The sequence below is a fragment of the Callithrix jacchus genome, chromosome X (assembly GCF_049354715.1).
Source record: "Callithrix jacchus isolate 240 chromosome X, calJac240_pri, whole genome shotgun sequence".
Taxonomy (NCBI): Eukaryota; Metazoa; Chordata; class Mammalia; order Primates; family Cebidae; genus Callithrix; species Callithrix jacchus.
In genome coordinates this window covers 52218242-52231283 of record NC_133524.1, presented here as the reverse complement: position 1 = coordinate 52231283, position 13042 = coordinate 52218242, and positions in this window count along the sequence as shown.

Sequence of the window (13042 nt, the reverse complement as noted above, 5' to 3'; positions counted from 1 at the left end):
GTTTGATAGGTCAGTAGGGTAACTATCCAATCTATTGTGCATTTCAAAATAGCTAAAAGAATACTTCCAATCTCATTGGGTATTGTGAATAAAATTGCTATAAAAATGTGTGTGCAAATATCTCTTCCAGACCCTGCTTTCAATTCTTTTAGATGTATATGCATGTATCAAATCTTTCCAGCATAAAGACAAATATTTGAGGTCATGTATATCCCAGTTACAGTGACTTGACCTTTACAAATTATGTGAATTTATTAAATTATCATATGTACCCCACATGTTTGAACTTTGGACATTTAGATAATCTTGATTCATATCTTCTCAATTTTTCAATAATTTCTAGAACTACAGGAGAACTCTGTCCATTCTCTGGATTTTGCACACAAAAAAATTCCTCTGCTTTTATCCCTTTTTTTGTATTGTGGTGAAAATATAGTGTTTATGTTTTTAATTTAAAAATTTTAAAAAAACAGTATGATGTTTTGATATAAATAAACAGTAAACTGATTATTACAGTCAAACTGATTAAAATATCTATCTATTCACATAGTTATATTTTTTATGGTGAGAATACTCAAGATCTAACTTTTCAGCAAATTTCAAATATCTACATATGTGTTAACTATAGTTCCCATGCTGTACATTAGATCGCTAGAAATTATTCATCCTACATCATTGAAACTTTGTATCCTTTGGCCACCATCTCCCATTCTTCCCCTCCTCCTATAACTACCATTCTACTCTCTGCTTCTATGAATTCAACTTTTTAAGATTCCACATGTAAATAAGATCACATAGTAATTTTCTTTCTGTGTCTAGGTTAATTCATGTAGCATAATGTCTTCCAGATTCAACCATATTGTCACAGATAGCAGGATTTTCTTCTTTTCTAGGGCTGAAAAACATCCCCTTGTACATACATTGTTAAGTAAGTTGACCAAAACCATGTAACCAGTAGTGGAAGAAAGAGATGATAAACCCAGGACCAACACCTGAGCAAAGCACTCTTAAGCACTATAAAATAGTGTAGCTAACATTTATTGAGTGTGTACTATATGCCAAGTGGTACTTTCTTTAAGTATGTCATTTATTTTAGTTCATACGACAAACCTGTAAGTTAGATTGGTACAAAAGCCATGTTTTACTGATAAGCAAATCACTGTTATTAAGAATGTTATTTACCATCAAAACAAAGGAATTGCTCATTAGCAGGAACAGTTGTATCTCTCATAAGCAATTGGTTTGTTATGGCTTTATGATCACTGGAGACGATAAAAAATATTCACTAAGTGCCTTCTATGTGCCAGGTCCTTATTTAAGATTCTTCAGAAACATAAAACAAAACACCCACATATTTCTTCCCTTTTTAATATTATATGCTAGTGGAAGAAATATTCTGTAAATAATCATATAGTGCATTACAAAATAAGAGTTGTGTAGAAGACAAAAATAGAGCATAGCAAAGAGGATCAGAATATTCTTGGGGTGCTCACTTGAGCTAATGCTTCACTATGAGGGAATTAGTCATGCAGCTGTATTATAGAAGAGTATTTCTGTCAATGGAAACAGCTGAGAAAATACCTAAACTGGGAGAGAAAGCCTGTTGTATTTAAGGATCTGGAAGGAAGCCAATGTGGCTGCAGTGGAGTGGAAGAGAGGGTGAGGCAGTGAGGTCATAGAGGTGATAAATGAATACATTTAGACCTTATAAACCACTGTAACAACTTTAATTTTACTTTGAGTTTGGTAATAAATATGGAAAAATTTTGAGCAGAGAAGTGACATGAGACGTCACAGAATCCCTCCAGATGCTGTGTGGAGAGGAGACTGCAGGAGACAGGGTCAAAGCAGGGAGACCAGTTGTATTAGTCCATTTTCCAACTGCTATAAAGAACTACCTGAAACTGGGTAATTTCTGAAAAAGAAGGCTTGATTGACTCACAGTTCCACATGGCTGGGAGGCCTCAGGAAACTTACAATCATGGTGCAAGGTGAAGGTGAAGCAAGGACCTTCTTCACATGCCTACAGGAGAGAGAGAGCAAGGGGGAACTGCCAAACACTTTTAAACCATTAGATCTCATGACAACTCACTCAATAACATGAGAACAGCATGGAGGAAACTGCCTCTGTGATCCAGTCACCTCCCACCAGGTCTCTCCCTCAACAGGAGGGGATTACAGTTCAAGATGAGATTTGCATGCAGACACAGAGCCAAACCATATCACCAGTGAAAAGGCTGTTGTAATGGTCTGCATGAGCAATGATGGTGGTTGGAACCAGAATGATAACAATAGAACTGGTAATAAGTGGTCAAATTTTAAATATATTTTGAAGATAAAACAAAAATATTTTCCTGACAGGTTGGTTGGATATTGAATGTGAAGAGAGAGAAGAAGTCAATGATAATTAAATTAACAACTAAATGTAAACAAAATATTTAAAATAATAACAGTAGTTATATTAGTGTAAGATTAGAGACTTTAGAGAACGATCCAAGATGGCTGATCACTAACATCTCGGGATTACAGCTCCCAGTGAAAGCACAGAGAATGAGAGGATGCCACACTTTCAGAAAAATTTTTGTCACTCACGGAGCAGAAGATTCCCAGTGGAGGAGCCGCACTGGTCGCCAGCACGACTCTTGTGGCTGGTGCAGCAGTTTTGCCAGCACCTCAGTGCGGCAGCTCTTGGTGCAGAGTAAACGGGACTGGTTCCCCTTCTGGCTGATGTTTGGAGCTCTGGGAAGGCAGAGTTGCCTATTACAGACTCAAGAAGGAAGCCAGACTGGAGATTCCCAGGCAGAAAAGCACTATCAGTCTTAACGCTGCTGTTTTGGCCGGTGCAGTGGGTTACTCATATTTCAGCCCTGGGAATTAACAACTTGGACGTCCACTCAGAGACCTAATTTGAAAGTTGGAAATTACAAAGATGACAGCTGGATAAATTTACAATGATGGGAAGAAACCAGTGTAAAAAGGCTGAGAATACTCAAAATCAGAATGCCTCTCCCTCTAAAGAGGATCACAGTTCCTCATCAAAAAGAAAGCAAGGCTTGATGGAGAACAAGCGCATCCCATTAACAGAATCAGGCTTCAGAAGATGGATAATAAGAAATTTCTGTGAGTTAAAAGAACATGTTCTAACCGAATGTAAAGAAACTAAGAACTTCAAAAAAAGGTTTGATGAAATCCTAATGAGAATAGACAACTTAGAGAGAAATATAAGTGAATTAATGGAACTGAAGAATACAATAAGGGAACTCCGAGAAGTATGCACAGGTTTAAACACTTGAATTGTTCAAGCAGAAGAAAGGATATCAGAGGTCAAAGTCCAACTTAATGAAATAAAATGAGAAGACAAGATTAGAGAAAAAGGGATAAAAAGGAATGAGCAAAGTCTCCAAGAAATGTGGGACTATGTGAAAAGACCAAATTTACATTTGATAGGTGTACCTTAATGTGACAGAGAGAATGAATCCAAGCTGGAAAATATTCTTCAGGATATTATTCAGGAAAATTTTCCTAAACTAGCAAAGCAGGACAATATTCAACCCCAGGTAATACAGAGAACACCACAAAGATATTCCTCAAAAAGAGCAACCCCAAGGCACATAATCGTTAGATTCACCAGGGTTGAAATGAAGGAGAAAATACTAAGGGCAGCCAGAGAGAAAGGTCAGGCTACCCACGAAGGGAAGCCTATCAGACTTACAACACATCTATCAGCAGAAACTCTACAAGCCAGAAGAGAGTGGGGGCCAATATTCAACATCCTCAAAGAACAGAACTTTTAGCCCAGAATTTCATATCCAGCCAAACTAAGCTTTGCAACTGAAGGAAAAATAAAATCTTTTATGAACAAGCAAGTACTCAGAGATTTTATTACCACCAGGCCTGCTTTACAAGAGCTTCTGAAAGAAGCATTACACATAGAATGAAACAACCAGTATTAGCCTTTCTAAAAATATACCAAAAAGTACAGAGCATCAACATAAAGAAGAATTTACATCAACAAATGGATAAAACAGCCAGTTAACATCAAATGGCAGTAATCCTAAATTTAAATAGACTAAATCCCCCAATCAAAAGATACAGCCAAAACCCAATGGTATGCTACATCCAGACCCATTTCACATGCAAGGATACACAAAGACTCAAAACAAAGGGATGGAGAAAGATTTACCAACCAAATGGAGAGCAAAAATAAATAAATAAATAAAAAGCAGGAGTTGCAATTCTCGTATCTGATAAAATAGATTTTAAAGCAACAAAGATATAGTGGTAAAAGGATCAATGCAACAATAAGAGCTAACGATCCTAACACCCAGATACATAGAGACTTAGACTCAATGAGACAGAAAATTAATAAGGATATCCAAGACTTGAGCTCAGATCCGGAACAGGTAAACTTAATAAATATTTATAGAGCTCTCCACTTTAAATACACAAAATATACATTCTTGTCAATACCACATTACACCTACTCATAGGTTTAAATGAAATATTGATTGGCCGTTATTAATACCCATTTTTTTAGAATAAAGCAACATTTGCATTCTCTCTCACTCTTTTTCTTCCTCTTTCTTCCTCTCCTTCACTCCTTTTTTTTCTTTCCTTCTCTCAAAAAAAAAAAGAAAGAAAGAAAAAGAAATCAACTTGTAGACCTCTAGATCCAGATCGGCAATGTCTCTCTCACTGCCTGATTTCCTTCCTTCCCTTCTCTCCCTCCCTCCCTCCCTCCCTCCCTTCCTTCCTCTTTCCCTCCCTCCCTCCCTTCCTTTTTTTCTTTCTTCCTGCCTTCCTCCCTTCCTCCCCAAAAGAAAAAAGATTACAGACTTAATTTTGTTCTTCATTCTCTTATATATTTTCCAGTTTCCTAGAATAAATATAAATGGTTTCTATAACTAGAAGAGAATAAATATATTTTTTAAATAAAACAATACTAAATCACTTATTTTTCAAATATGAGATTGGTGGCCAAGTGTGGTGGCTCATATTTGTAATCCCAGCACTTTAGGAGGCCAAGACAGGCATATCACTTGAGGCCAGAAGTTCGAGACCAGCTTGGCTAACATGACAAAACCCTGTCTCTACTAAAAATACAAAAAAAATTAGCCAGATGTGGTGGTGCACGTCTGTAATCTCAGCTACTTGGGAAGCTAATGTTTTAAAATCGCTTTAACCCAAGAGTCACAGGTTTCAGTGAGCCAAGATTGCGCCACTGCACTCCAGCCTGGGCAACAGAGTAAGACTCTGTCTCAAAAAAAATATGAGATTGGCAAGTATTTAGAGAATAGTGGCCAGTGTTGGTGACAGTGTAGCAGAACTGGCATTCACACATAGCTGTAGCATTATGAATTCGTACAGCTATTCTGGAGAGAAATGTATACATGCAAGCTTTAGAAATGTTCATATAGTCACATATCAATGATTCCAGCTTTAGGAATTAACTGCAAGAAAATGATCAGAGATATACTTTAATATTTAAAAGCAAAAGTATTCATGTTTTTTATATGCAATTGTAAAAATTGGGAAACACCTGAGTGTCCAACAATATGAAATTCTTTAATTATATTACATAGAATTTAAATACACAGTTAGCATACTTTTCTGCTGTCATTAAAAAACACATCTTTTTGGATAATATTTTCATGGCATTAGGAAAGAGTGAGGAGAAACACAATTTAAGAAATAAAATTAAGCATCTTTAAGATTAATCCTAGTATTTGTAGATGTGGGAAGCCTGGGGACACTCCTCCCACCAGTGGCCATATTCTCAGATGCCATCTCTCACTAGTCAGAATGGCTATTACTTGAAAGCCAAAAAATAACAGATGATGGCAAGGCTGCAGAGAAAAAGAAATATTTATACACCGCTGGTGGGAATGTAAATTGGTCCAGCCACCGTGAAAGCAGTCTGGTGATTTCTCAAAGAACTTAAAACAGGGCTACCATTCAACCCAGCAATTCCAGCACATACCCAAAAGAAAATAGATAATTATTTTTTCTAATTTCCAACTTTTATTTTAAGTTCAGGGGTACATATGAAGGATATGCAGGTTTGTTACCTAGGTAAACGTATGCCATGGTGGTTTACTGCACAGATCATCCCGAAGACCCCAGTGTGTTATTCCCTCCCCTACGTGTCCATGTGTTCTCCTCATGTAGCTCCAACTTATAAGTGAGAACATGTGGTATTTGGTTTTCTGTTCCTGTATTAGTTTGCTAAAGATAATGACATCCAGCTTCACCCATGTCCTTGCAATGGACATTATCTCACTTCTTTTTGTGGCTGCATAGTATTCCATGGTGTATATATGACATTATCTTTATCTACTGTATCGCTGATGTGCATTTTGGTTGATTTCATGTCTTTGCTATTGTGAATAGTGCAGCAATGAATGTACACATGCATATATATTTATGATAGAATGATTTATATTCCTTTGGGTATATATCTAATAATGAGATTGCTGGGTCAAATGGTAGTTCTGCCTCTAAGTCTCTGAGGATTCACCACACTGTCTTCCACAATATTTATGGTATTAGGGCTTATGCTTAAGTCTTTAATTAACCTGGAGTTAATTTTATTGTAAGGTGTCAGGAAGGGGTCCAGTTTCTGCTTTCTGCACATGACTAGCCAGTTTTCCCAACACCATTTATTAAACAGGGAATCCTTTCCCCATTGCTTGTTTTTCTCAGGTTTGTCAAAGATCAGATGGTTGTAGATCGTGATGTTGCCTCTGAGACCTCTGTTCTTTTCCATTGATCTGTGTCTCTGTTTTGGTACCAGTACCATGCGGTTTTGATTATTGTGGCTTTGTAGTATAGTTTGAAGTCAGGCAGCATGATGCCTTCATCTTTGCTCTTTGTGCTTAGGATTGTTTTGGCTACGCAGTCTCTCTTTTGGTTCCATATAAAGTTTGAAGTGGTTTTTTCCAGTTCTGTGAAGAAGGTCATTGGTAGCTTGATGAGGATAGCGTTGAATCTGTAAATTGCTTTGGGCAGTATGGCCATTTTCACGATATGGATTCTTCCCAACCATGAGCATGGAATGTTTTTCCATCTGTTTGTGTCCTCTCTTATTTCATTGAGCAGTGGTTTGTAGTTCTTCTTGAAGAGGTCCTTTACATCCTTTGTAGTTGTATTCCTAGGTATTTTATTCTCTTTGTAGCAATTGTGAATGGCAGTTCATTCTTGATTTGGCTTTCTTTAAGTCTGTTATTGGCATATAGGTATGCTTGTGATTTTTGCACATTGATTTTATATCCTGAGACTTTGCTGAAGTTTCTCATCAGTTTCAGGAGATTTTGGGCTGAGACAGTGGGGTCTTCTAAATATGTAATCATGTCATCTGCAAATAGAGACAATTTGACTTCCTCCTTTCCTTATTGAATACCCTTTATTTCTTTTTTTTGTCTGATTGTTTTGGCTAGAACTTCCAATACTATATTGAATAGGAGTGCTGAAAGAGAGCATTCTTGTCTAGTTCCAGATTTCAAAGGGAGTGCTTCCGGTTTTTGTCCATTCAGTATGATATTGGCTATGGGTTTTTCATAAATATCTTTTATTATTTTGACATACATTCCGTTGATACCGAGTTTATTGAGAGTTTTTAGCATAAAGCGCTGTTGAATTTTGTCAAAGACCTTCTCTGCATCTATTGAGATAATCATGTGATTTTTGACTTTGGTTCTGTTTATGTGGTGAATTACATTTATAGACTTGCACATGTTCAACCAGCCTTGCATCCCCAGATTGAAGCCTACTTGATCATGATGGATAGGCTTTTTCATGTGCTGTTGCAATCAGTTCGCCAGCATTTTATTGAAGATTTTTGCATCTATGTTCATCATGGATATTGGCCTGAAGTTTTCTTTTCTTGTTGAGTCTCTGCCAGGTTTTGATATCAGGATGATGTTGGTCTCATAAAATGATTTGGGAAGAATTTCCTCCTTCTGGATTCTTTGGAATAGCTTCAGAAGGAGTGGTACCAGTTCCTCTTTGTATGTCTGGTAGAATTCAGCTGTGAACCCATCTGGACCTGGGCTTTCTTTGGTTGGTAGGCTATTAATTGCTGCCTCAACTTCTGCCCTTGTTATTGGTCTACTCAGGGTTTCTACTTCTTCCTGGTTTAGGCTTGGGAGGGTGTAAGTGTCCAGGAATTTATCCATTTCTTCCAGGTTTACTAGTTTATGTGCATAGAGTTATTTGTAGTAATCTCTGACAGTGGTTTATATTTCTGTGGAATCTGTGGTGATATCCCCTTTATCATTTTTTATTGCATCTATTTGGTTGTGCTCTCTTTTCTTTTTAATCAATCTGGCTAGTGGTCTGTCTATTTTGTTGATCTTTTCAAAAAACCAGCTCCTGGATTTATTGATTTTTTTGGAGGGTTGTGTGTGTGTGTGTGTGTGTGTGTCTATCTCCTTCAGTTCTGCTCTGATCATAGTTATTTCTTGTCTTCTGCTAGCTTTTGAGGTTTTTTTGATCTTGTTCCTCTAGCTCTTTCAATTGTGACGATAGGGTGTCGATTTTAGATCTTTCCTGGCTTCTTATGTGGGCATTTATCGCTGTCAATTTTCCTCTAGACACTGCTTTAAATGTGTCCTCGAGATTCTGGTACTTTGTGTCTTCATTCTCATTGGTTTCAAAGAACATGTTTATTTCTGCCTTCATTTCATTGTGTATCCAGTCAACATTTAAGAGCCAGTTGTTCAATTTCCATGAAGTTGTGTAGTTCTGAGTTAGCTTCTAAATTCTGAGTTCTAATTTGATTGCCCTGTGGTCTGAGAGACTCTTTGTTATGATTTCCGTTCTTTTGCATTTGCTGAGGAGTGATTTACTTCCAATTGTGTCATTAGTTTTAGAGTAGGTGTGATGTGGTGCTTAGAAGAATGTGTATTCTGTGGATTTGGGGTGCAGAGTTCTGTAAATATCTGTTAGGTTTTCTTGGTCCAGGTCTGAGTTCAACTCCTGGATATTTTTGTTAATTTTCTGTCTGGTTGATCCGTCTAATATTGAGTGGAGTTTTAAAGTCTCCCACTACTACTGTGTGGGAGTCTAAGTCTCTTTGTAGGTCATTAAGAACTTGCCTTATGTATCTCAGTACTCCTGTATTGTGTGCGTATATATTTAGGATCGTTCTCTCTTCTTGTTGCATTTATCCTTTTACCATTATGTAATGTCCTTCTTCGTCTCTTTTGATCTTTGTTGGTTTAAAGTCTATTTTATCAGAGACTAGGGTTGCAACTCCTGCTCTTTTTTGCTCACCATTTGCTTGGTAGATCTTCCTCCATCCCTTTATTTTGAATCTGTATATCCTTGCATGTGAGATGGGTTTCCTGGATACAGCACACTGATGAGTTTTGACTTTTTATCCAATTTGCCAGTCTTTGTCTTTTGATTGGGGCATTTAGCCTATTTATATTTAAGGTTAATATTGTTACGTGTGAATTTGATCCTGCCATTTTGATACTAGCTGGTTGTTTTGCCCATTAGTTGACACAGTTTCTTCATTGTGTCGATGCTCTTTACCATTTGTTACGTTTTGGGAGTGGTTGGTCCTGGTTGTTCCTTTCTATGTTTAGTGCGTCTTTCAGGAGCTCCTGTAAAGCAGGCCTGGTGGTGATGAAATCTCTGAGCAATTGCTTGTTCATAAAAGATTTTATTTTTTCTTCACTTATGAAGCTTAGTTTGGCTGGATATGAAATTCTAGGTCCAAAGTTCTTTTCTTTAAGGATGTTGAATATTGTCCCCCACTCTCTTCTGGCTTGTAGGTGTTTGTTCGTTTTTTATTTGAGACAGTGTTTTGCTCTGTCACCCAGGCTGAAGTGCAGTGGCAAAATCACAGCTCAGCATAGCCACCATCTCCTGGGCTCAAGAGATTCTTCCATTTCAGCTGCCTGAGTAGCTGGAACCACAGGTGTTTACCACCATACCCAGCTAATTTTTTTGGTTTTTGTAGAGACAGGGTTTCACCATGTCACCCAGGCTAGTCTTGAACTGCTGGGCCCATGCAATCTGCCCTCCTCAGCCTCCCAAAGTGTGGGAATTATAGGCATGAGTCATAATGTCTGGCTGACACTTCTAAAAAGAAGACATACAAGTGGCCAACAAACATAAAAAAAAAAATGCTCGATCAGGGCAGGGAACGATCCAAGGTGGCCGATCGCTAACATCCCAAGATTGCAGCTCTCAGGGAAGGCGTAGAGAACTAGAGGATGCCACACTTTCAGACAAAGTCTGGTTGCTCACGGAGCAGAAGATCACCCAGTGGAGGAAACACACGGGTCGCCAGCGTGACTCTTGTGGCCAGTGCAGCGGTTCCGCCCGCACCTCGGCGCGGCAGCTCTCGGAGCAGAGTAAACACATTTGGAGGACCTGCATGGGCCCCCAGCACAATACCAGAGCCCGGCGCAGCAGCAGTGACGGCACCTCGGTGAGGCAGCGCTCGGCGCAGAGAAAACGGGACAGGTTCCCCTTCTGACCGAGGTTTGGAGTCCTGGGAAGGCAGAGTCGCCTACTACAGACACAAGAAGGAAGCCAGACAGGAGAATCCTGGGCAGAAAAGCACCATCAGTTTTAACGCCGCTGCTCTGGCCCTGGGAACTAACAACCTGGACGTCCACTCAAGAGACCTAATCTAAAAGTTGGTAATTTCAAAGACGACAGGAGGATAAATTTACAATGATGGGAAGAAACCAGCATAAAAAAGCTGAGAATACTCAAAGTCAGAACGCCTCTCCCTCTAAAGATGATAACAGTTCCACATCAACAATGGAACAAGGCTTGATGGAGAACGAGCGCCTCCTGATGACAGAATCACTCTTCAAGGAATGGATAATAACAAACTTCGGTGAGTTAAAAGAACATGTTGTAGCCCAACGTAAAGAAACTAGGAACTTTGAAAAAAGGTTTGATGAAATCCTATTGAGAATAGACAACTTAGAGAGGAGTATGAGTGAATTAATGGAACTGAAGAATACAATACAGGAACTCTGAGAAGTATGCACAGGTTTAAACACTCGAATTGTTCAAGCAGAAGAAGAGATATCAGAGGTCAAAGTTCAACTTAATGAAATAAAACGTGAAGAAAAGATGAGAGAAAAAAGGATAAAAAGGAATGAGCAAAGTCTCCAAGAAATGTGGGACTATGTGAAAAGACCAAATTTACGTTTGATAGGTGTACCTGAATGCGACGGAGAGAATGAATCCAAGCTGGAAAATACCCTTCAGGATATTATTCAGGAAAATTTTCCTAAACTAGCAAAGCAGGTCAACATTCAACCCCAGGTAATACAGAGAACACCACAAAGATATTCCTCAAGAAGAGCAACCCCAAGGCACATAATCGTTAGATTCACCAGGGTTGAAATGAAGGAGAAAATACTAAGGGCAGCCAGAGAGAAAGGTCATGTTACCCACAAAGGCAAGCCTATCAGACTTACAGCAGATCTTTCGGCAGAAACTCTACAAGCCAGAAGAGAGTGGGGGCCAATATTCAACATCCTCAAATAACAGAACCTTCAGCCCAGAATTTCATATCCAGCCAAACTAAGCTTCACAACTGAAGGAAAAATAAAATCTTTTATGAACAAGCAAGTACTCAGAGATTTTATTACCACCAGGCCTGCTTTACAAGAGCTTCTGAAAGAAGCATTACACACAGAAAGAAACAACCAGTATTAGCCTTTCTAAAAATACACCATAAATTAAAGAGCACCAACATAAAGAAGAATTTATACCAACGAATGGATAAAACAGCCAGTCAACATCAAATGGCAGTAACCCTAAATTTAAATAGACTAAATCCCCCAATCAAAAGACACAGCCAAAACCCAATGGCATGTTACATCCAGACCTGTTTCACATGCAAGGATACACAAAGACTCAAAACAAAGGGATGGAGAAAGATTTACCAACCAAATGGAGAGCAAAAATAAATAATAAATAAATAAAAAGCGGGAGTTGCAATTCTCGTATCGGATAAAATAGATTTTAAAGCAACAAAGATACAGTGGTAAAAGGATCAATGCAACAACAAGAGCTAACGATCCTAACACCCAGATACGAGACTTAGATTCAATGAGACAGAAAATTAATAAGGATATCAAGGACTCGAACTCAGATCCGGAAAAAGTAAACTTAATAAATATTTATAGAGATCTCCACTTTAAATACACAAAATATACATTCTTGTCAATACCACATCACACCTACCCATAAGTTTAAATGAAACATTGATTGGCCATTATTAATACCCAATTCTTTTCAAAATAAAGCAATATTTCCATTTACTCTCCCTCTTTTTCTTCCTCTTTCTTCCTCTCCTTTACTTATTTTTTTTTTCTTTCCTTCTCTCAAAAAAAAAAGAAATCAACTTGTAAACCTCTAGATCCAGGTCGGCAATGTCTCTCTCATTGCTTGATTTCCTTCCTTCCCTTCCCTCCCTCCCTCCCTCCATGCTGTTTCCCTTCCTTCCTTCCTTCATCCCTTCCTTCCTCCCTACCGTCCTTCTTCCCTCCCTTCCTGCCTTCCTCCCCCCCCAAATAAATGCTCAACATCACTATTAGTAGAGAAACACAAATCAAAATCACAGTGAGATGCCATCTAACACCACTTAAAATGCCTGTTATTAAAAAGTTTTTAAAAAACAGAAGCTGAGAATGCTGCAGAGAAAAGAGAATGCTATTCTACACTATTGGTGGGAATGTGAATTAGTCCAGCTACTAAGGAAAGCAGTCTAGGCATTTCTCAAAAGACTTAAAACAAACAGAGCTGGACATTTCTCAAAGACCTTAAAACAGAGCTACAATTCAACCTAGCAATCCCATCACTGGCTATACACCGAAAAAAACAGATCATTATACCAGAAAGAAACGTGCACTCATATGTTTATTACCATGCTGTTTACAATAGCAAAGACATGAAACCAACCCAGGTGCCCATCAGTGGTGGACTGGATAAAGAAAATGTGGCACATATACACCATAGAATACAACACAGCCACAACAAAAGAATGAAATCATGTCCTTTTCAG